The 24841-nt window shown below is 39.7% G+C and overlaps 1 protein-coding gene across 1 annotated transcript in view; it reads left to right on the top strand.

Annotated features, from left to right (window-relative positions):
• The window catches only part of LOC139478892 (orexin receptor type 2-like), a 51416-nt gene that overhangs the window by 15652 nt on the left and 10923 nt on the right, over positions 1 to 24841 (top strand). The gene's annotated exons all lie outside the window — the stretch shown is intronic.

The following is a 24841-nucleotide window of genomic DNA, read 5'->3' on the forward strand; positions in this document are numbered from 1 at the left end:
TTTTGCTAACGGGACTAATTGTTGTGTTCACTCAATGGTGAGACAACATTGCATCTCTTTGGAACTGTACGCTCGAGACAATGCTGATTTCCGTGTAAACTGATGGGCGATCTCCGTGTAAACTGCTAGTTGATCTCCGTTTAAATTAATAAGTGATCACCGTGTAAAGTGATAGTTGATCTTCCTGTTAATAGATAGGTGATCTTCGTGTTAACTGATAGGTGATCTCCTTGTAAACTGACAGGTGATCTCCTTGTAAACTGATAGGTGATCTAAGTGTAAACTGATTAGTGATCTAAGTGTAAACTGATTGGTGATCTAAGTGTTAACTGATGGGTGATCTCCTTGTAAACTGATAGGTGATCTAAGTGTAAACTGATAGGTGATCTCCTTGTAAACTGATAGGTGATCTAAGTGTTAACTGATAGGTGATCTGAGTGGAAACTGATAGGTGATCTAAGTGTAAACTGAAAGTTTAACTTCGTGTTAACTGATAGGTGGTCAAAGTGTAAACTGATAGATGATCTCCGTAGAAACTGATAAGTGATCTAAGTGTAAACTGATAGGTGACCTTCGTGTTAACTGATAGGTGATCTCCGAGGAAACTGATAGGTGATCTCCGTGGAAACTCATAGGTGATCTCTTCGCGTTAACTGATAGGTGATCTCCGTAGAAACTGATAGGTGATCTTCGCGTTAACTGATAGGTGAACTCCGTGAAAACTGATAGATGATCTCCGTGGAAACTGATAGGTGATCTCTGTGGAAACTGACAGATGTAAATGTTCAACAGCGGACAACGAACCTTCATATTATTACCCGTGAGAATCAAAACGGTGGATACACATTTTTGATGCCACATATTAAATTCTAAGTACGAACATGCTCCGGTGACCTTTCGTTCTAATTAACAAAAAACAGTCAGCAATTCAGATTTTTATGTGCAGATATTCAATCTATCAAACACAACGATTATTTTCTTGACAGCAGATTTGATTTTCAACATTTTCTCTGAGGGTAATAAGGAATGAGTTAGAATGGTGATGTAATGGAAATATCCGCTTAAGGAACTCCCAGTCGGATCTTCAGGACATGTCTTCATGTAGACTTATGAAGCTTGATGGTGGAGGAAAACCCGACGTGAAGCAAGTTTTAGATCTAACGCTTTCAATTGTGGTGAAAGCAACGAACCCTGGTATGGTAAGAAACTCAAGGCGGAGAATCTAGAATTCATTACAATATACAATAATATACCCACTACAGTTCGTGACAGTTCGTGCATTTTCAATTTCGAGTGAAATGGTGCGTTTTGGTGATTCGTTTTTTATGTTGCGTTTTTACTCGGGGCTTCCAAAATGCAACCAAAAATATTGATAACACAATCAGGCTTCACTACATGCTAAAACTCGTATCAATTTATTGTTCCGTGTTTGTTACCTATTTGCTTAAAACCACTTGCGTTTCTTTTGCGTGTGAATATATTATGTGTTTATTCATAGTACAGAGATGCCATAGGCATATAGTCCATGTTATATAGTAATGGGTGTATATGCATGTATACGGTAACACATGTGGAATGTCTTAGCTTCATATCATGCAATATGTATATTAACAGTTTTTCGTTATTAATAACGAAACAAATTTCTATAAACTTGGATAACGGATATGATATTTACTAATGAACTTTTTTTCTGAGTTCAGCATTTAACGGACATAATAGTAAGAAATGGTATTCACTTTCTAAGTGTTTACATCACAAAACTGACAAATTCTGTGTTCTCTGATGATACCTATGCATCTTCCCGTCTCGGAGTTCGCGTGAACAACATCTGAATCTTGCAAGTGCAATTCAAAACGTTTTTAGTGTTACATTTAATATGTAATTCCAGAATACAATACTTCTTAAATGTAATCTGGATTTCAAAACCACGATCATATATTTCTGACACGCCTCAGCGATGGAACTACATAGGAAATTGCATCACCTTAGGCGAATGGACCACATGGGTCGACCAGGAAGGAAGTTCAACGATTGTCATAATTGTACAGACACCAAACCAAATGGGCGCAAGCTGAACCTTAATGACGTGTTATACCCTTATGCACCTAACTATCATTCAAATTGCATGTTAATCACCCTTGGTATCCGAATCTATCCATTTTATCAAATCCTTTGTTATAAGTATATAAAATAATAATTTGGTTTCAAGAACATAACGTTTCTCGATGTAAAGTCACTACTGCAGAATAATAAATGTTGGACGACCTTCGTGTGGCTATTTATCAACTATCACAACCGAGATGAAAAAAGTGAACTACTTGTCAACTGGAGGGTTATTACATCACCTCTCTCTGTCTCCCGACAACCATTACCCTTTAATTGCGATTCTCATTGTGTTGTCAATATGATGCAGGGTGTTGCCACCAAACCTAGTCATGATGTCGGCAGCGTGGCGAAAATGTAGTAATTTGTCCGAGGTCTTTAGATTGTAAACCTTTATCGTAACATTGTGTCAAATAGAAATACGTTTTTAGAAATTTGAGATGGCTGATCAGCTGGAAATACCAGATAATTACCGTATAATGCCTCCAAGGAAAGCAGTGTTATTTTGATTGATGCTTCCACGCCTTCATCACGCAATTGGGGCAAGCTGGTCATTACCTGACTTTATTCGTTTTAGATGTGTGAAATTATTATGTTTAAAGGTCCACACGATCCGATCGCATCTTTTCCATAATGAAACTTTAAAAGTTTACTCAAGTAAAGAAGAGAAAACTCCCTTTGAAAGTGATAACAATGTATCCATCTTGTGAGGGGCTTGCTGCAACCATCCCTTCGCCAATGGCATCCCCTTTTTATATTTCTTCATTACCAAAGTGAACGGTTCAGGATATATCATGAACAGGTTGCGACACCAGACGTTCGCTAGAATGCGTGTACAAGTTTTGGTTTTCTTAATGTGGATCGGAAATGTTACATTCACTGAAACCCGTGAAGATGCGGGGAAGACCATGCTTTCCGTAAAAGGCGGCTGTGTTTATCGTAAGAGGCGATTTATGGGATCGGATGTCTGGCTCGCTGACTTGGTTGATGCACTCCTTCGTATCCATGATGTCACTCACTGGATTGTCTGGTCCAGATTCGATTATTTACAGTCTGCCGTCATATTGCTGGAATATTGCTGAGTGCGGCGTTAAACAACAAACGCGCATTGACAGATCTCCTCGACTTCGGCCTCCGCGACCTCGTCTTAATGTTTCCATATTCCGGACTGACACCATAATAGAAAGACTGAAAGATAGAAACAGTTCATCAGTTCACATTGTTAACCGGAAGTAATGAATGTCTTGTTGTAACAAAGTTGCACATGCACACATGCGTCAGGGCTAAATTTGTTTAGTGAGTGAGTTGGGTTTAACGCCGCTTTTAACAGTATTCCAGTTATATCACGGCGTGTCAGCCTAATGTGGGAGGAAAGCCCGAAGTGATGCAGGTCTCGGACGTTTACCACTTCGGTGAAACCCACGAGCACGGGTATGGTGCTGACAAACCTAGAAACATAATTGGGGAGAACCGGGATTCGAGCCCACAATCATAGGTTTCTGGCGTGCCCAAGGGACGCAACTCTGCACAGCGAATCGCGGCGCCTTAGACGACTGGGCCACCCGTGCCTCCCCAAATTTGTATATCTAGTCCTGGAGAAAACTATTTGATATATTTCAAACGTGTTATTGACAAAGTGAAGCTTATGGTATACTGATAATAGTATCTTCATATCTCGTTGTAAGAAGATTTTATGTATTTCCCATGAATTCTTGAAACAACAGACACACACATTTAGTTTTGAAATATTACTGAGTGATCAAGTGAGTGAATGAGTATGGTGTCATATCGCTTTTGAGCAATATTACAGCAATATTACGCCGGGGGAACCAGAAATGGGCTTCACGCATTGTGCCCGTGTTTGGAATCGAACCTGGGCCTTCGACATGACGAGGGAACACTTTAACCACTAGGCTTCCTCACCGCCATAACGTAAACAAGTAACCTGATAGTTGATAGGAGTTGGTGCCGTGCCGTGGCGCATTTTTTTTTTTTCGCAGGGAGTTATTCACAGATTATTAATGCAATACCTTTTTGCAAAAACTAGTTGGAACGTGTCGAATGAAACGAAATCTAGATAACCCAACAAGTATAAATTTTAGTCCGGAATCTTAAAGAAAAAAACTTTTGTTATATTGAATGTTGACTATGCTGATTGCTGTTTCTACTTCAGTCGGGTGAAGTCGGGTGTGAGTGAGTGAGTGAGTGAGTATGGTTTTACGCCGCTTTTAGCAATATTCCAGCACTATCACGGCGGGGGGCACCAGAAATGGGCTTCACACATTGTACCCATGTCGGGAATCGAACCCGGGTCTTCGGCGTGACGAGCGAACGCTTTAACCACTAGGCTACCCGACCGCCCCCGGGAGTGAGATATATCAGTTTCTACAGAAGTTATATTCATTCTGTCAGTACATACAGGTACATTCATTTAAATAATTTCTCTTGTTTTGTAAATCGATTAAATTTTACTTGTCGCATATCTTATTAATGCCCGATATATAATAATTGTGTATTGGGCTCTAGCTCGGATCCTTCAAACAATCAATAGTACCTCTCAGACTGTGCGCATTTCTCAAAACTATGGCACACTATTCTGTCAAAACAAGCAGTGTATAGATTGCATTCCTAGTGGTGGCAGTTGGAGCGTCGTACATCACCATTAGGCGTCGTCCATCACGTCCCTGGGACTCCTACCACGCGCCCTCTGTCTGTGACGTTGTTTATAGACGCCAGTGTTGGATGGTGTTCATTCAAAAGAGCTGGCTCTGGTTTAAGTGGTCGAAAGAAATCGACACTCAAATCTAAAGCGATTGTGAAATGATCACTATTAGTGCTTAGACAGCATATATCGTAAATTGTGTTTCAATTCAGAACATGCCGTGCGCGTTGTTAAGAGAAAACGCAAAAGGGTCATATCCATGCTCGAAACATCAGATATGGAAAAACGGAAGCATTTTATCTGTACACAAAGTTAAAGTTGAATACACTCGCACTATGTGACTGCATTTATAGCATTTATTTGATATAGGATGCTTTGAACAGAGGATTACCCTATCGTACGAAGTCGCATCGAAAACCTAAAATAGCTATCCATTAAAACGAGCAAAATAAAACTTTGAATCAACTCTTGAAATGTCTATTTTTTTTTCAATACAGATATACAATTCCGTGTATTATTCATGCTTTCGGTTTTATACATCCATTTCAACTGATTCGCCATATATTCATGTTCCTCGTATATCAATGTCTAATACTGGCGCCACAGTATGAATTTGCTATCAATTACGTGTGTAAAAGTTTTATCATTCTTTATTAAAGATGTAGCTATACCATTGGATGATGTACCATTGGATATATTGTATAAACCAAACACATCGTTTGGCCTTTTAATCGGCTGACGTCATATGTTTGATGTCACGTTACCTCCCGGCCAATATATCGTTAGCCCTTCGACTCACATCACCCTTTCAACGAAATTATTAAAAGGGACAAGACCATCTTCATAATTTAAAGACATATTTACTAAAAGGTACACATATATTTTGCATCACCTGTGGCACCAGTCACAAACACATGTAAAGGCAAGACAATTATCCACCTGAAACAAACGGTAACTGATGATACAAGTCTTAAAGGAATCGTATCAGACATAATTTCTGTCACAAATGTCACATTTTGGCATGTTCTTCACATGTAAACATTTTAAAAAACATTTTTGCAGGGATTTTAAGCCTTTGAATGTTTTACATCTGATACAACCTCATTCAGCTCGTACCATCCCGTACACGTATTGACAAATATTATGTGATAAAAAACATCATATAAAGCAATGGTATACCCAGTTCTTCATCGCAATATATTTGTACAGTGGGTCTCAGTGTGCCAATTACACATTATCCTGTATTGGTAGAATGAATTAGTAACTGAGTCTGTTAGTGTCTTTAGCTTTGAAGGGGGTTTGAAGTAGCATAATTAAAAAGTATTTGCCCTCGGAAAGGGTATGTAAGACCATCTTATTCACATTATTTTCAGTTCTACTGGCTACTTCACTCCTTGATCGATGGGGCTTTTGCTACAAAACGTGGTGACCATAGATACAGTTATATAACTATCATCAGGGCTTCAGGTCAATTTGTCAAATTGAAAGCAAATGCCATCTCCAAGTTTACTGAGAGAAAAATACCGATGTGCAAACTATTGTAAAAATCCGCTACGCGGATTCATACAGTTTGCAAATCAGCTTTTCGATTCATACCTCAATGAACTGAAAAAATCCACCGTCAATCCTTAACACATAGACACGGTTATTCATGTTCGTCATCTCACTCTTGTGCCATACAATCTGCGTATTATTTCCAAGCGGTGCGCAAGATACTATCATTTATCTGTGCTCTCCATACGTCGCAATTATATTATACTCACTTTTTTACCCTGTTGGATTTTAAACAGACCCTAACAAATGATATAGTTTTTATCGCGAATCTTCTTTCTGCTAAACTTCAATAGTCCATTACGACATTTCGCTTCAAGTGAGACGTCCCTTAAAATTGTACCATTCATTATCTTAAAGTCTGACGATAACGACTTAGTTACTCTCATCTTATCTTATACCAAAACTGTCAAAGCAATATCCGTTCGCGTCATATTGCCGTGTTTCAAGGATCCTACATGCGTGAGCACCAGACAATGTCCAGCTATCTCAGGAAGTGTCCATTCCCTTGGCTGACCATGATGACGACGACTGTCAATTTGAAAGACAATGGTGGTTCATCAGCTCCATTTAAGTGTTCACGAACACAGTGTCTGTGCTCCACAGTTCCCGATCATTGCTCAGTCGATGACGCTGTTACCCCAGACGTCTGTATCGCCATGCCCTTCGCTCATATATCTCAACGCTTCTTCAGCAACTCATTCGTCTGAGACTAAATACAAATTGTTTATAGGGTTTATATTCTCACCGACAAACGAAACGCGATTAACATACATGTTGGTTAATATATGAAGATTAACTCATATTCAGCGGTTTGTTTGTTGTTTTACGCCGCACTCAGCAATATTCCAGCTGTATGATGACGGACTGTAAATAATTGAGTCTGGACCAGACAATCCAGTGATTGATATCATGAGCATCGAACCACGCAATTGGGATCGATGACATGCTTCAACCAAGTCAGCGAGCCTGATCACCCGAGCTGTTAGTCGCCTCTTACGACAAGCATAGTCTCCTTTTACGGCAAGTATTGGTTGTTGAAGACCTATCATATTCAGTGAGTGAGTTAAGTTCAACGCCGCTTTTAATAGTATTCCAGTCATATCACGGCGTGTCAGCTTAATGTGGGAGGAAAGCCCGAAGTTCTGGCGTGCCCGAGGGACGCAACTCTGCACAGCGAATCGCGGCGCCTTAGACAACTAGACCACGCGTGCCCCCTACTCATATTCAAGATATATTAGATTGGTTCGATGCACGAACAGCCATACTGTCATGTTGTGTGAACCGACGCTCATGAACGCATCACATGTGACGTCATAGATACATGACTCGAGATACACTACTTGTCTCGTGCAGGATTAGCGTGTAAAGTTTGGAAATCACGTGCCGCATATCGTGATAAGAATAAAGACACTGGGGTAACACTTGACTGATTGTTAGTTTTATCATTAAGTAGCACACATTGGAAGCATCTCTTCTTAACGTACATTCATCTCTGTATGTTTCTATGGTTCGCGTTTCTTTTGTCGGTGAGTATACACTGTACAACCATATATGCTTGTTAATTTGTTAGTCGAAACATTCATATTCTATAAAAATAGGACTTTATTATATCACACAGGGGGATTCATTTTGAAACTGGCCGATATCTGTACACGAAAGTTCAATGTTTAATCCTTCATTTAAGACTCGTACTCGTTTTTAACACATTTTATGGTCACAGGTTTTAGGTCACGCATATTTCGTGAAAAGTCGTCGTTGCGTTCGGTTTTGACGAGGGACCTTTTTATAGGCCGAATCTTTGTCCATGCTTGCCTCATTCAAAATTACCTGCCGACCACCTCTGAACAACATATTGTTATGGACAATGCAAATGATATGCACTTAATAATTCATTTGAGACACCTTGATTTTCAGTTTATAAGTAATTCAGATATCTTCAATTGAAAACAAAAAGTGAAGATCGTACACGACATTCTGTCGTGAAACAAAAGTTTGTTCTTGCAAAGAGTTTTAACAGTAACACTGGGATAACTTCAAAAAGGCTTTGCAATATCATCATGCTCTGATGTGGATGTAACATCTTACATTCAAATAGTTGTAACATATCTTTAGTACGTCTATAGGCTGGTTCCTAACCCAGTTAAATAATATCCCATGCCTTTGACCGTAAAACAACACTGGAGCAAGTCTACGCACATACGGAAGATAGCATCCAACATCTTTAATCCGCTTTTGTTTGTTTGCCGAATTGTTTGAATATTTATATTGTTTTAAATACCAGGTATGTCAATTCTTTTAACTATTATTTCTTGTTTTTTTCTTCATCGGCAATGATATAGATGATACTGCGGACTCTCCAGAAACCTATGAATGTGGGTTCTAATTCCGGTTCATGTTTCTAGGTTTGTCAGCACCATACCCGTACTCGTGGGTTTCACCAAGGCGAACGTCTGAGACCTGCATCATTTCCTCCCTCATTAAGCTGACACGCCGTGATGTAACTGGAATACTATATAGTTCAAATCGATGTTAAGCCCATAATAATCTAATGATCTACTGATAGCATGTAGCTGATATAGTAACCAGCATTAAAAGGCAATTCGAATGCTCAACATAACTTATTTCGTAACATAGGCTGGGCCAGCATTTGAAAAGTATCATTGCCATAATCAATTATATGCGGGCTTGTATGGTTGATAGTCGAGGCAGTTCAACATAAGATTAAAATAAATCAAAACTAAAATGAGGAGATTAAATTAAGGAGTTTCATTTCAGTCAATCTGTCTAAAATACAGTCTCATTTTTCAGTTAATTTTTCATTGTCTGAGTGAATCAGTCAATAAATAGTGCCTGATTATAGACATTGGCTGTAACATATACATGAGATCTCCCCATGTTTCTGTATGACGTAAGATAATGAAATTATATTATCATCTGTGTTATCGTGATAAATTACCTTGTCCCGAGGCAAATGTGAGTTACGTGAGTGTGAGTTAATATGACTTAATCAACAAGATGCCCATAGTTCGCGGGAGACAGTTAATGAAAATATGCTGGATCCATTATGTCAGTGATTAGTAGTGTTAGGTGGGACACAGCCACAAGTGAAAATGGACGGCCTTTTGCGATTTATGGGGTTTCGTTGTTAAAAAGGATTACCGAGGTCTTAGTATGCAAATTGTGAATAACTGCATAATGTATGTGTACTAAAACATGATTACACGTTTCGCACATGCAAAACAGTTTTCAATGAATGTAAATCTAATTGTGTATTTCTATTCGTATGTATTATAAATTGAAACTGGCCTCATTGTGATGTTCGGGTAGGGGGATGTATGACATCAGCTTCAGAGGATACTTCTACGATTAAATAAACGGCAAAAAGCTTTTCCATAATCGTAAGAAAACAGAGTCCATTGTACGATTCCGACTATATATGAGTATGTGTTTATGATTCACTATCAAATAGTGATGATACAGGTGTTCGCGAAAATGAGAGCGCATCCTGTCCGACCAGTGACACCAGTCACAAACACTTGCAGAGGCAAGTCAATTGTTCAGTTCTCCGAATGCCGTACACATTTGCCTGCCTGGTCTCACTTTGTATGCAAATATTATGACTTACATTGCACGCGTACCAAGGTTATTCGAGACCGTCTCCGTGGTCTAGTGTTAGAGCGTCCGCCCGGAGAGCGGAAGGTCCGGGGTTCGATCCCCGGCCGCGCCATACCAAAAGACGTTAAAAGATGGTATTTGTTGTTACCGAGTCTGGCGCTCGGCATTAAGGGGCTAAAACAAGGACTGGTCGGCTCGGAGTCAGTATACTGTGTCTGAGATGGGGTATTCATGTTAAACTGCGGCATGGTATCTCAGTGAGCTAGCACTATAAATCGGCATCAGTCCGGACTAGTACAAGCAGCCACACAAACACACACTCGTACATGCACGTCGCTATATAAGTGCAATAATCTTGGACGCGACATTAAACCCCATTTCATCTCACCTCACCAAGGTTATTCATTCATCATAATAACCTGCTTTACCATTAAAGCGGTTGTGCATTCCGGTGTTAACTTTAATCACACATTCAGACGAATGAGCTATCAATACTTCAGATCCGTACAGTGGAATTACCATGTAGTACTCTTTCTCTTAGTTTCCCAAACAAATATAATGTCTCTACATTTTTTAGGCATGGACACATTGGTATAGTCAAAAACAATATTCACGATGACTAAACGATAAAATAAATGAAAGTTAAAAGCATTAAAGTATTTGTTTCTGTGACTTATCATAGACTAATTTTGAATATGTAATAACCAGAATTCTCAAAAGGATTCGTGAATGTTTATTCATGGTGTGTTATAAATATTGCATGAGAGTACTTATACTCGTCAAAACTTGAAGAAAGCGTTTAAAGCATTCTCACGCATGATAGAAATTTAAAAAACAACAATCCAGAAGACAATTCCCCCAACCAATGCAGTTTATTCCAACAAATGATAAGACGTAAATATAGGATACCATGCCTCACTACGTCATAGTGTCGAAACCCGTACATTACTGCTATAATAATACTTATCGAATTTAACATCCATTCGCTGAAACAATTCAGCAGGAACTCGCTGTGGACTAATCGTTTACCAGTTATATATGCACACATGTATACTATGGAATTGGTGAGGTAGAACATCGAGTGTTTATCTTGACGTTTGTGACGGACAGGAAGTAATAAACCGATTTAGTGAATTATTCCGTCCTTTACAATGCATGTACACATCAGAGCCACCTAGGTAAACATTCCTACGTAGATTATGTTGTTCCAAGTCATGCGGAATGTGTTCCATCGTTTCCAGTTGAATGTCCGTGTATTGGGTTAGCGCTGCGTGGTAGGTATCGGTGGTACGTTTAAATGCATTTCCCGAGGCATGTTATTGTACGTTGTTTCATGATTGATGCAGCGATAATGCACAAGAAGGCCCGTTTCCTTGCAGCACAATATATGTTAATTGGGAAATATCGAATATGGATTAGACATTGTTTTGCATGTGGTCACAAACAATTGTGTTTTGTTGTAATGTTATATTGTCTTGTTTTTTTACATCAGTATGTATTTGTTAATAGAGTTTCTTCCAATACGAGAAAAGGCCAGTTGGGTCTTTGTACTCCACATTGATTTGTCCAATTCAGTCAAGGCTTTGCTGCATTTTCAGGTAAAGGGCTTATGTGTGGATACTATACACGTGTGTCTGCCCGTGGAGCTGAGGTCCGTGGTTCGATCCCCTTGTCGCGTCATACCGAAAGACGTTAGAATAATATTATGGTGCTTGCGTTCGGCATCAATGGGGACTGCTAAGTTCGGCACACACACACACACACACACACACACACACACACACACACACACACACACACACACACACACACACACACACACACACACACACACACACACACACACACACACACACACACACACACACACACACACACACATACATACACACACACACACACGTCGCTATATAAGTTCAATACCCTTGAACGGTAAAACTATTTCACCTCAAGATGAACGTTTACGTGAGTTCTTTTGTCATAGAGTAAATGTTCAATGATATTCAACTGATAAATTAGATAATTATGCATTAGGAATGGATATGAAATTATTGCATCACAATCGTCATCACAGTGTGTGCATTTCTTTACATGTCATCATGGCCAATATATGATTGGAACACGCATCTACCCATTGACAATATATGGTATTAGTAAGACTCAGCAGGATGTCAAAGACGAGTAGAGTCAATTCCATTAGTGTCACCGCATTCCTGTATCTCTCATGTTCTCTGTCGCCTCAGGCCAAGATTCGCGAAGGCCTTCAACTTCGCGTGTCGAGCATTTACAAATTGTCGCCAAGTAATTCTCGCCCCCAGCACGAATGCGGATAATTTCGCCATAAGTAAACGGATATTACTACCCGCAATTCCAATTTGTTCTTTGGTATTCCGGGTTTTTTTTAACAAAAAAAACCTACGACTGCAAATATGACGTTTCTGTAAACATCCTCTGATTTATCACAATTATGTTAAGATTACACAATATTTTCAGCGACGGAGAAGGTATAATCTTATTACATAGATGTCTGAGGAATCATTGAATGCAGTGATTGTGTTAACAAGATAACATTTCTTTGATGTTGTCAACATATGCTACAGGTATGAGTTTCATCAGGCCATAAACGTATTACCACAGCCTTGCATCATTGCAAATATGTTGTGGACAATCTTTGGGTCATTGTTACGAGCAGGAGTGATACGAGCTGGGGACGGAATCTGTCTGGAAAAAAGAAATTGTAAGGCCACCACCGTTGTTGAGACATGTCGACAGCTGCATGCATGAGACAGGTTGTCGTATTAATCATGAAGAGTTTATACCTCTTTGTCAATCAACCGTTCGACCGGTGTTGATGATTAGTGCGCAGTATACAATACACCTCTAGTAAAACATCTGGCTCTTACGTCATAACTCCACCGGGGTTCAAACATTAAAATATCGGGGTATGGTTTATAGCATGGATGTAGCCATTATGTTTGGAAAAAAAGTTTCTCCAATTTAGCAAATGCCTCGTTCATAGTCTGTAGTTTCATTTAGCGGTTTTAACGTGCCTCTTTCACCAGCCGCAGGAAACGCTCAAGCAAAGTAATAGCTTTCATGAAGACACACTCTTAACTTATGATATTTTGTGGTATGTAGCTTATAACATACTCAGTAATATGAACATGTATATATGGCTATAACATCTCTGTCCTGTACATAAAAACAGCAAAACCATTTCCTCAATCCCATTATGTTTAAACAGATATGGCTGAGACTTTGGTCACTGTTGCGTCAAACTTGTAAACGTCCTCCGCATCTCTACGATATAACTATTTGAAAGCTTTAGTAAGTCTTCACTAAGCATAGTAATAGGTCCCCAGCAAACTGGAAGTAAGGAGTGACCAAATGGAATGGTGTTCAGGATCGGTGACTTTGTTGTCATCGCACCCCATCGGCGTGGTTCAATGCAATATCAGTGATTCGAATGTTGGGTTCTGTCTGGATTATTTACAGGCCGCCGTCATGTGCCCGGAATATTGCTGAGTGCAGCGTTAAACAACACACAAATAAACTCATTCTTGTACATGTAACACAATTAATTGATCACTTTGACCAAATGAAGCTTTTGTTCGTAAATGAAAAGAGCGATACCTGGGAAGTGGCTTAACCTGTGTTATGTTTTGTAAGTACGAATACAGTAAAATACGGTTATAACGAACACTCTTATTACGAACTGATCGATATAACGAACTTATTAACGGACATTTGTTGTATATATGCTGTATACATGCTTAAAAAGATTATATGCTACGGTTATAACGAACCAAAATTAGTGGTCCCTTTGAGTCCGTTATAACCGTAGTTTACTGTATATAAAAACACTGCAAATGTTGGTAAACGCTATTGTCTTAAAGTTACCCATGGGATGCGAAAGGAAATTGAACTTGTAAAAAATGCATGAAGGCTAGACATAACGTATGGAGAGAATAACGCATTCTTTACTTGTCTGGAACATCAAATGGGGGCAGAAAAAAGCATTTCAGAATTTTCTGCGTTACAAGTATCATGCAAATGCTCCATTTGTTAACGCTTCTGTCTTGTAATTGTATAGGTCCTACATTCACATACCATCACATCAGGCATACGCATTTATTTAGTTTTTTTTTCGGTATTCACTTCTTGCAACAGGAACGTTCAATGTGCCGGCGCAAAATGCAAACAACTCATAATATTCAAATCAAGCTTCATGTGAAATAAACTCCGATACAAAACGTTGTAATCCTATGTATGTTTACAAAGTGTATTCAAATCCGGAAATGGAAAAATTACAAAATGTCAAAATTCTGAAATGTAACACAGGATTCTCTGTTCGGGCAGTGATAGATGTTTGCTGGACGGTCGAGCCTGTTCTGATCTTCCGATACTATCCGCTATGGCGACAGCTGCGTCAACAAAATACAGTTTACATTGATCACTTGTACCCGATAAAGTGTAGGGCGTATAATATAGATCAAGTGGGAAACGTTACTACAATTTTAACCAGCAACGGTTCCCTACTGTTTCAGGAACAACGTTGAACAAGGGCAGACTCCACGTATGTGTGTTACATCTCAGAGATAATAAGAAGGATTGGGTTTTTATACACTCCTATTTGCCTAGATATGTATTGAATGTTTACAAGGGACATAAACAAGAACTTCAAGACTTATTCCTGTTCATGTCAATGGTATATTGGAGGAAATGGTTATTCAAACGTTTATTCGAGCTCACACTGAAACTGAAACGAAAATAACTGAAATGTTTCAAGAACAACGTTTAACAAGAGTCTAAAGAGGCAGACTCCACGTGTGTGTATCATACGTTAGAGATAATAAGTGGGATTGGGTTTTTATACACTCCTGTTTGCTTAGATATACACTGAATGTTTACAAGGGGCATAAACAAGAACTTCAAGACATATTCCTGTTCATGTCAATGGTACATTGGAGCACATTGTTATTCAAACGTTTATTCGAGCACACACTGAACGGAAACGGAAATAACCGCTACTTTATCCCGCACCTTTGAACGAAATATGTTCATGGTTGTTTCAACGAAAAAAGGCAAAACGGTATTTTCAAATTCAGTTTACTTCCTTTGGGTATTTATGAGTCGTTGAGTTTAAAAAGGCTTCACCCATAATGGCGACGTTATTGTTGTTGTCGGCCCATGAGACCTCGAGAAATATATTGTTGCATCAATAATGACAGAACCGCAACTGTATAATATATGTCATGAAGGCTGAAGAAGGTGCAAGAATCGACAAGGGTGGTCCAATTTAATGAACACTCAACTCTTCTACTGAAATCAACACGTCACCACAACCACTGAAGGTGTTTCGTAAATTTTGTTATTTAATTACCAAAGTCTGTTTATTAATTACCATCGTGTGGGTCATAAAGGTACACATTTTGCAGGACACTAATTCAGGAACGATTCTAAGCCAAATGCTATTACAGACCTATACCGAAAGGTAAGCGCATTAGGTTTTGTATGACGCAGTGCTTCAGTTAATTGTCTGTATGGCTGTGATGCTCCCCTCACATCTTCCTGCGGCACATGCATTAACGTTTGAAGCCTTTGAAACTGAGACGAGAAGGTTTGGAATGTTAGGATGTGTATGCCATCAACGTGCAGTGCCTGGGTTCAAGCCAAGTGTATATACACACGTGTCCACACGTAGAATCAGTACATATTGAAGCAAATTAGGAAATTGTTTGAGTAACACTTGGGAAATGGATTATTTCGCAAACATTTGCTATCTACGAAAGCAAATAGAACTTGCAAAGTAAAACAGGAAGCACACGAGTTCGTGTGTACGTATAACGCAAGGTTGCAGTATGAGGGATTGTGAAAATATGCAGGATGCATTGGAGTTGTTACATTACGTATTCATTTTATTGAGTGTGTCAGTTTTTTGTTTTTTCATGTGAAGATAACAAAATTACTGATTTATTGTGTAATCCTAAAGTGCGTGCTCATGTACTGTGGGAACAGGTTTTGCTGACAGCTATTTAAAACTCTCAACACTGCGTTGATAGATGATAGATGATAGATTGCTGAGAGGAGCTTATGCACACTTGATGAGCCCAGCAACCCTGTTGCTAGGCTGACGTCACATTACATTGTTTCGCCGATGGACCTTGCAACAAAATTCCACCTATTACGTCATTAGGAAGTGTGATGTGATTGTAAACTTTGTTGTGTAGGGACCCGTTCCACAAAGCGTTCGTTGCGCAACGGCACTCGCACGTTCATGCATATGGGAGCTTTGGATAACCTTAGCGCTACGACAGCTTTTGTGAAACGGACCCCTTAATTCTGACGGTGGGCCGCTGTGTGGTATAACATTAATAAGTATCAACCTGTGACCTTTATTCTTGTAAACTCAACTAGTTCATGCTTTGGATCGCGAAGATATATGCCTATTCACACACGACAGTGAAATCCCCCCCCAAAATGTTAAAACGGTAAGTAATAAATAAAATGCTATCCTCGCTCCCGTGTCATACCAATTTTTATGTTGTTGTTGGTTTGTTGTTTAACGCCGCACTCAGCAATATTCCAGCTATATGACGGCGGTCTGTAAATAATCGAGTCTGGACCAGACAATCCAGTGATTAACATCATGAGCACCGATCCCGTTAGTCGCCTTTTACGGCAAGCATAGTCACCTTTTACATTTTTATGACAGTCATGACCATCAGTGATGACGAAAGATATGCGTATACAATATGTCACTTCGACGCTTCCGTACTTTATTGTCGTGACTTTTCTCAGGAACAGTTAAACTGTTAACACAATGTAAAGCACAAGTGAATACCGGCTTTCAGTCTGAATTCGCTTTCCCACGTTTCGGGATTTATTTTACATTCGCCTTGCCAACGTTTGTTCATCGGCAACACCAAAATAGAACACGTAACTGCATTCTAAATAGCATTACGGTCACATTGGCGCAACCGAGAGACAAAATCAGTCTGCATGTAAATATTGAAAATGAACAAGAAAAAAAAACTTGTTTAAAAGATCTCATGTAGAAAATAAATTCTGTTCGAATCAGTGTTTCTCCACTTATTAAAATTTGAAAAAAATGGCGTAGACGTACACTGATCACCAGCCCGGCTGTCGTTTTTTTTTAATAATCAAAATACGCTGGTACATTCACACCCCTGTGTTATAGTTATATATGTAGAAGATTGAGTGTTTATCTTAACGTTTGTGATGGACAGGAAGTAATAAACCACTTAAGTGAATTATCCCGATCTTTTACAATGCATGTACACATCAGGTCCACCTAGGTAAACACGCTTACGTAGGCTATGTTGTTCCAAGTCATGCGGAATGTGTTCCATCGTTTCCAGTTGAATGTCCGTGTATTAGGTACCGGTGGTGCGTTTCAATGCATTTCCCTATGCATGTTATTGTACGTTGCGTATGTTGGTTGCATGGATGATGAGCCATGATGCACGAGTAGGCCCGTTCCCATGCATCACAATATATGTTAATTGGGAAATCGCGAATATGGGTAAGACATTGTTTTGCATGTGGTCACAAACAAATGTGTCTTGTTGTAATGGGATATTGCCTGGTTTTTTCTTCAAAATGTATCTGAACATTTTCTAATAACAAAAAAGGGCATTACGGCCATTTTGATACAAAATGATGTGGCCAAATCAGTCCAAACTTAGCCGTAATGTTTGGTAAAGAGCCTATGTATTGTTACAATACACGTGTGTCTGCCCGTGGAGCTGAGGTCGATGGTTTGATCCCCTAGTCGCGTCATAACGAAATACCTATGGTACTTGTTGTTACCCTGCCTGGCGTTCTGTATCATGTAGAACATAAATCGTATTCGATTCAGTGTTTCAACTTCATAATATTTGAAAAAATGGCGGTAACTTTAGACGTACACTGATGACCAGCCCGACTGTCTTTTTTTATTATAAATAAATTGAAAGCTTGTAAATTCACAACCTGGAGTTATGCCAGTGTTGTCCTACAAAAGTTGAAACAATGACGTGCACGTGTAGTTCCATAAAGCGACCTGACTTGTACGACTGGCGCAAGTCTGAAATAGACAGAGCCATGTTGTGCTAAATCATCTGTTTTCGTGAAGAACAAGGGTGCGACGCACCAAGCAGTCTTCAACCGAGTATATATTTTGACAGGTTGATAACGTAAGGTAACAGCTAACAAGTGAGGTGAAATTGGGTTTAAATTGCACTAATATGGCGACGTTCATGCACGTGTGTGTTTTGTGTGTGTGGCTGCTTGTACTAGTCCGGACTGATGTCGATTTTATAGTGCTATCCCACTCAGACACCATGCCGCAGTTTAACATGAATACCCCACTCAGACACAGTATACTGACTTCGAGCCGAACAGTCCTTGTTTTATCCCCTTAATGCCGAGCGCCAGGCAGGGTAACAACAAGTGCCATGTTTTACCGTCTTTTGAAACCCCGGACACTTCGCTTTCCGGGATTACGTTCTATCACCAGACCACGGAGGCGATAACAACAGGAAAGCGATTCAATTAAATTCATGTAATTAGTCTCTTATGAAGGCTGAACGAGAGACGCTGTATTTACCTGGCTCCTTTAAAAGTCTAAATAAAGATAACGTCTCTTTATTTCCATCCTATTTCCACAAATAATAATGTGATATAGTGTTTCGTAACGGCCCCGGGTTCATGCCAAGAAAGGACCTGCCTGAATTAAGACCTTCAATGATTAATAGCTCACTTCTTACCATCATCCACAACTCACAGTCCCCCTAAAGAACGAACATCTAGTAACCGAATGTGTGAAGTTTGACACGAATGCAACAATCCTTAATTACGTCAGATCAATAGCTATTTCTCGCACACAAAAAGGTTGGGTTTCTTCTTTTGCGAACATCATCATCCCAACACATCCGTAGTATACGTATAATGATGCGTCTTTACTGAGTGATGCAAGTAGCTTGCCCCAGGACGTGAGTCTCTCCTTCATTGCGCGTATTCAATTGATAGTAACGTGCTAATCTACTTAAAAGTAACATGCAACATCACAATTTTAACTGAACCCTTAACATTCCTATCTATGCTTCCTTTCGTACATGTGACCAAAACCTTCATTTTATTAATATTCATATATAATACTGTTAAGAACATTGATTTTGAGTGCTCCCCTCATATACTTTCCACAGCTAACTGTCCTTTATGCCATGTGGAATTTGTTTCGTCAGAAGTCCTAGACTGGTTATTCTCTTGCATTGACAATATATATTTACTTGAACTGGGTCTATGCTCCTGCTGGTGGACTGTTTGTTTTGTTTGTTTGTTGTTTAACGCTGCACTCAGCAATGTTTCAGCTATATGACGGCGGTCTGTAAATAATCGAGTCTGGGCCAGACAATCCAGTGATTGTTATCATGAGCTTCGATCCACACAATTGGGATCGATGACATGTGTGAACCAAGTCAGCGAGCCTGACCACCCATTCCCGTTCGTCACCTTTTACGACAAGCACTGGTTGCTAAATACCTATTCTTAGCCGGATCTTCACGGGTTCAGGATGTGGATAGTTGCTCATGGATAAAGTATAACAATCTCACGTCCCAGAAGTAATGTTGTTTTTTTTAAAATTAAAGCTCAATTGTAAAATAAATGTATAATTGGATTAATAGCAATTTTGCTGAAAACCTATTCTAAGCCGAATTTTCACGGGATTATGGTGTGCTTAGTTGGTCCCGATCCCGTTAGTCACCTTTTACGACAAGCATAGTCTCCTTTTACGGCAAACGTGGGTTGCTGAAGACCTATTCTACCCCGGATCTTCACGGATCGCTGGTGGACTGAAGTCCCCGAGTGTCATCATAAGCTCAGAAGCGTTTATCTGTGCTGTGTCATCTGCAAAAGAAATGTTTGGGCCACGACTTTAAAACTGGGCCCCACTGCGTTGCAAAACGAATACATTTCTTGACGTGTTTCCTTACTTTTCAAGCAGCAAATCTCTGCACTTGTACACAGCAGACGTAATTCAAAATTAGCATACTGTTTTTATTAGTTTCAACCAAATCAGTAATGGTACTGGATTTTTTTGTTCATCGATCACTTGATTGTCTGGTTTGTTTACAGGCTGCATGGCATGGCAGGCGTACTGCTGTGCTGCGTCAGGCAATACATACAAACCTTTTTATGCAAATTGTATGAATGGCGGATGCTACCAATGGGGCAAGACATGATGGCTATGATCGCGAACACCTGGTGTCATCATTGATTCGCAGTGTTCTATTCATATCATTTCTACAGCTATTTGCCCTCTACGTCAAGTGGAATATGCTTCAGCAGAACATCTAGACTTGCCTTAACAATTCATATTTAGTCATGTAAAAACTGTATGAAAAAAACTTGACATTCTGATTTTCGTTCCTTCTGAATTTGGTGATAATTAGAGTCGAAGGATCCGGAAACGAAGCACAACAATGTGAGGCCAAAGTAGTCGTCTCGTATATTTAGTCCAGACAGTGTAATTAGTGTCCTGTGTGAAACTGAGACACTATCTCTGGGTTACTGAGGAATCATTAACTGTGAGGTGAGGTGAAGTGAAATGGGGTTTAACGTCGCGTCCAAGATTATTGCACTTAAATAGCGACGTGCATGTACGAGTGTGTGTTTGTGTGGCTGCTTGTACTAGTCCGGACTGATGCCGATTTATAGTGCTAGCTCACTGAGAAACCATGCCGCAGTTTAACATGAATACCCCACTCAGACACAGTATACTGACTTCGAGCCGACCAGTCCTTGTTTTAGCTCTTAATGCCGAGCGCCAGACAGGGTAACAAAACGTGCCATGTTTTAACGTCTTTTGGTATGACGCGGCCGGGGATCGAACCCCGGACCTCCCGCTCTCCGGGCGAACGCTCTACCACTAGACCACGGAGGCGGTCTTCATTAACTGTGGGACTGATATAATACTATAATTGGAATTAGCACAGACTATAGCGTTGGTTTAATTACTTGAATAAAACTTGCTCAGACTTCCAACTAACCCCAGCCTAATCCCCCTTGAATGCCCTGGCTCTGCTCGCCGACAACCACTGTTCCACAATAATCAAATACTAGAGAATTCCTCAGGCTTTTTAGTGGGATAAGGCGATATAAAACCTGATTCACTCTATCATTCGATTTGATAAGGAATTATAACAGTAAATCACGTGAGAGCTTAAATGTATAGCGAAGTGTGTTGAACGAATAAACATGCTTGTACCAAATAGTCAAATATTTAATTTGCAGTCTCCTCTAAGATGAGACGACGATCCATTTCTGATCCTTCACTTCATAATGTTCAAAATGTTCAAAAGCACGAACGTATATTTCAAGGCATGTGTCAAAATAAAAACAAAACAAAAACAAATTGTGCAACATTTCAATATTTTTGTAAACTGTTCAGACATCACTTGATTAGAAATATCCCGGAACTCCGGAAAGACAGCCTTGCTGTGGTTATCGTTCTGGTGAATTAAATCAGCCGAGCTGTTTTATTCTGTGTGGGGCACGAGGTTCGATGTCCGTGTTATTCTGGCACATTAGGCAGACTGTTGTATGTGGCATTAATATTGCCTGGTCAATGTGAAACCGAATATACGCGACTGTCGTCACTTTCAGACAACCATAAAGTATACAGTTATACTGTATTTTCTTCCCGAATGTGGGACGAGAAAGCCATCGATGGTTGAAGGAAATGAGTGATTCAGTGTGTCATATCTGACAATCGTTTATATTTTATGACTTGCCAACTAAATGTGTTACTTAATAAATGGTTCCTTTAATCTCCACATTTAGGTCAGTATTCCTACAACGATCTTTCAAGTTTAAATCCTTCTAAATGGGTCCGAATAATCGGCGACATGACATTAAATAATGTCACTTAAGATATTTCGTCTACGTAAGAAAATATTTCCATTTTGGAACTTGAACACTCCCAATTGCCCCATCGTAGTCACAATAAATCGGGCATTGCTACTAACGCAGGTCCACAAGGATGAAACGAGTTAATTCCAGAGTTGTCTGTCCCTGGAAGGGGAATGGTGAAAAGTAATTACTTTGTATGACAAGTGGACTTATTAATAAGTTGGTTCTAGGCTGAAGGACCGCTTGACACCATTGGGTATAAATGACTTCCTGGACGGAGTAACACGGTTCCTCTCTGGCCACGTCTCAAGTGAAATAAGTTGAGTGCATCTACAACAGGCTATAGTCTGTTCTACAACGTCCAGAGGAATATATAGCTATTCGTATGAATACTTTGAAGCCGTATCAAATGCAGCTTATCCATGTACACATTAATTAACACGCAGTGACATGTATCGCAAATATGCTTTTCAAAACCGATTATCCCTTCTCGTTCTGGAAGCATCAGCTTCGTGCAATCTACTTGATGAAAGCGGTAACATATGGTTAAGAAGCAGAAACAAGGTAACAACGTATTTATTGCCATTCCTTCGCTTCGCCTATGAGGTGATGCACTAATATATTGTTATCCAAAATTCGCTTCCAGAGGACATATCTCCTGAAGATGTCGATGCAATAAAACTGCTGCACAATGCTTTGCATGCCATGACGTTACAGTCAAATCACATCACTCATCAGCCTGCCAGTGAAGCTGGTTAGCTGTACTTTCTAAACTGCTTATTACTGATTAAGAACTAAAATAGTTGGACGAATTATTTTTGTTGGTAAATATAATCTTACCTTCGTGTCTGTCATCAAATATATCAACATTCGTCGATAAAATCAGGTTTGTAACTACAAGCAGCTTTTAAGTTTTTTCGCATCATGAACATTTGCCATCTCAACCGGCATCAATTGGTACTGGTGATGTGCTTGCTAAAGAGAGGCTATCAGACTCTAGACGCATATAATAGCATTGCTTCCCGTCGTCAAAAACTATGCTGTTATAAATGGTGTCAAAACTTGTTTACGCACTCTAAAAGAACATTGCTATTTCAATCAATCTAATCAATCCCGATACTAATTGACCTGACAATAAAAAAATTAAATTATCAATCATAAATATATGCAGTAATATAGATTTTGGTAAACCTCGCATAATAATTTAAATCTCATGATAGATCAAATCCATAATATAATAAATAAATAAACATTACTACTCCTTGTTTGATATAACCACACAGAGAAGACGTACGAAATGAACCTTGGAATGGGTATAGATATATGACAGAGTAGAGGAGGAACGATTGATAATATAGATCTTTCACACAGCACGACGCGCACGTCAGTGCAAGCAAGAAGAAGAACTACCTTTTCATCCTATACTAAGGTACATGTCCACCGAAAATCATTTTCACGTTTTACGATTCTCTGTATCTAGTTGTATAGAAGGCTATCGCTAGGGGGCTGGGTGAAATTGCCTGTGTTATAGTGTGTCATTGGATTGTAATATAGCATGTCATTGACTGTCAACTACTTCGCGCCCGAGCCTACAATCAATACACCGTGCTAGGCTGCAGCATTGAAACCTAGACACGTTCTCGCCTCATGTCACGGGAAAATGAAATCATTGACAACAGTTGACGGGAACATTGTAGCCGACAATAGCCTCAGTAAAAGTGATTGGAAAGTCTGTAGTTAGCACGGAATTAGATAAATGACTCGCGGTGGTATGGAACTTTGAAATATTAAACTGAGCTTCTGACAAATAGAACATGCATTTTGAGTCTATTCTAAAAGCCTATCGCTATTTCATAAAAAGCTATTTTGATCTGGATATTGATTAACAGTCGTTCGTAATATTGTGGTTAAAAAGGTTACATACAGATTTGACAAATTGTGCGTTTCGTAGTCGGCCTTAATTGTAGCGGTATCTTGACGCTGGAACGTCAAAAAAAGTCAGTTGGGTGTTTTGGGGTTATAAAGCTTATTTATTAATAACTTTTTTTAATTAAACATCAGGGTCAACCAACTGTAAATGGTCTTATTCACGCTATCTGAAACATATTAGCTTACTAATGACTTGGGATATTTTCTCTGTTCATGCCGCATTCATACTCTGACATAAACTAGGGATATTAGACAATAATAGATGATTACAGAAGTACAAGAGGTATCGAGTGATGGTGATGGATAAGAAAGGGGGTGACCAAGTGTTACATGGAAATCAACAGAACATGTTGGCTGTTTATTCTGGGGGTGCAAACAACCAAGACAGACGAAAGGGGAGTTAAAATATGAACGTTTCAGATGACCAAAGCAACAATGGGTCATGTTACCCACGATTGGTCAAGTATTCGTGTATACAACATGGCTTGGTCTGAATCAATTTCCCCGTGACAGTTTGAGGGAGTCTTGGCCTCTCTTCTTGCAGCGCCTGGTCTGGTTCGGATGGCCTTTGACGTCGGCGTATACGTCTCCCGATCACTTGTTCTATAGGGGCAGGTCAGGACTCGTGGCTGGCCAATACTATCTGGTGATGTTTTACTGCTGGGCTGATAGTCCCTTACGATAGTGCACGGTGGGCACGAGCTCAATCGAATCAAAGAACAAGCGTGAACTAATATGACGCAACTATTGGCGTCAGTCTATTGTCTCGGTAATGCTGTTCAGCGACCCTTCCATGGACAATATGCAATGGCGTTCTAGCAGTCATAGCGATTCCGTTGCATACCCAACCCCAAATCTGAAATGTCGCCTTGCGTTTACGTTCGCATGACGTTCGCACTCTGTTCGCATGATATTCACATGACGTTCGCATGACATTCAGATGACGTTCGCATGACGTTCGCGTTAGTACACACCCACTCACTTTCTCTCACTCTCACTATCTCATTTTCTCTCTCCCCCCCTCTCTCTCTCTCTCCCTCACACTCTCTCTCTCTCTCTCTC

The sequence above is a fragment of the Haliotis cracherodii genome, unplaced genomic scaffold (genome assembly GCF_022045235.1).
Source record: "Haliotis cracherodii isolate W230 unplaced genomic scaffold, xgHalCrac1.p SCAF_4, whole genome shotgun sequence".
NCBI classification, from domain to species: domain Eukaryota; kingdom Metazoa; phylum Mollusca; class Gastropoda; order Lepetellida; family Haliotidae; genus Haliotis; species Haliotis cracherodii.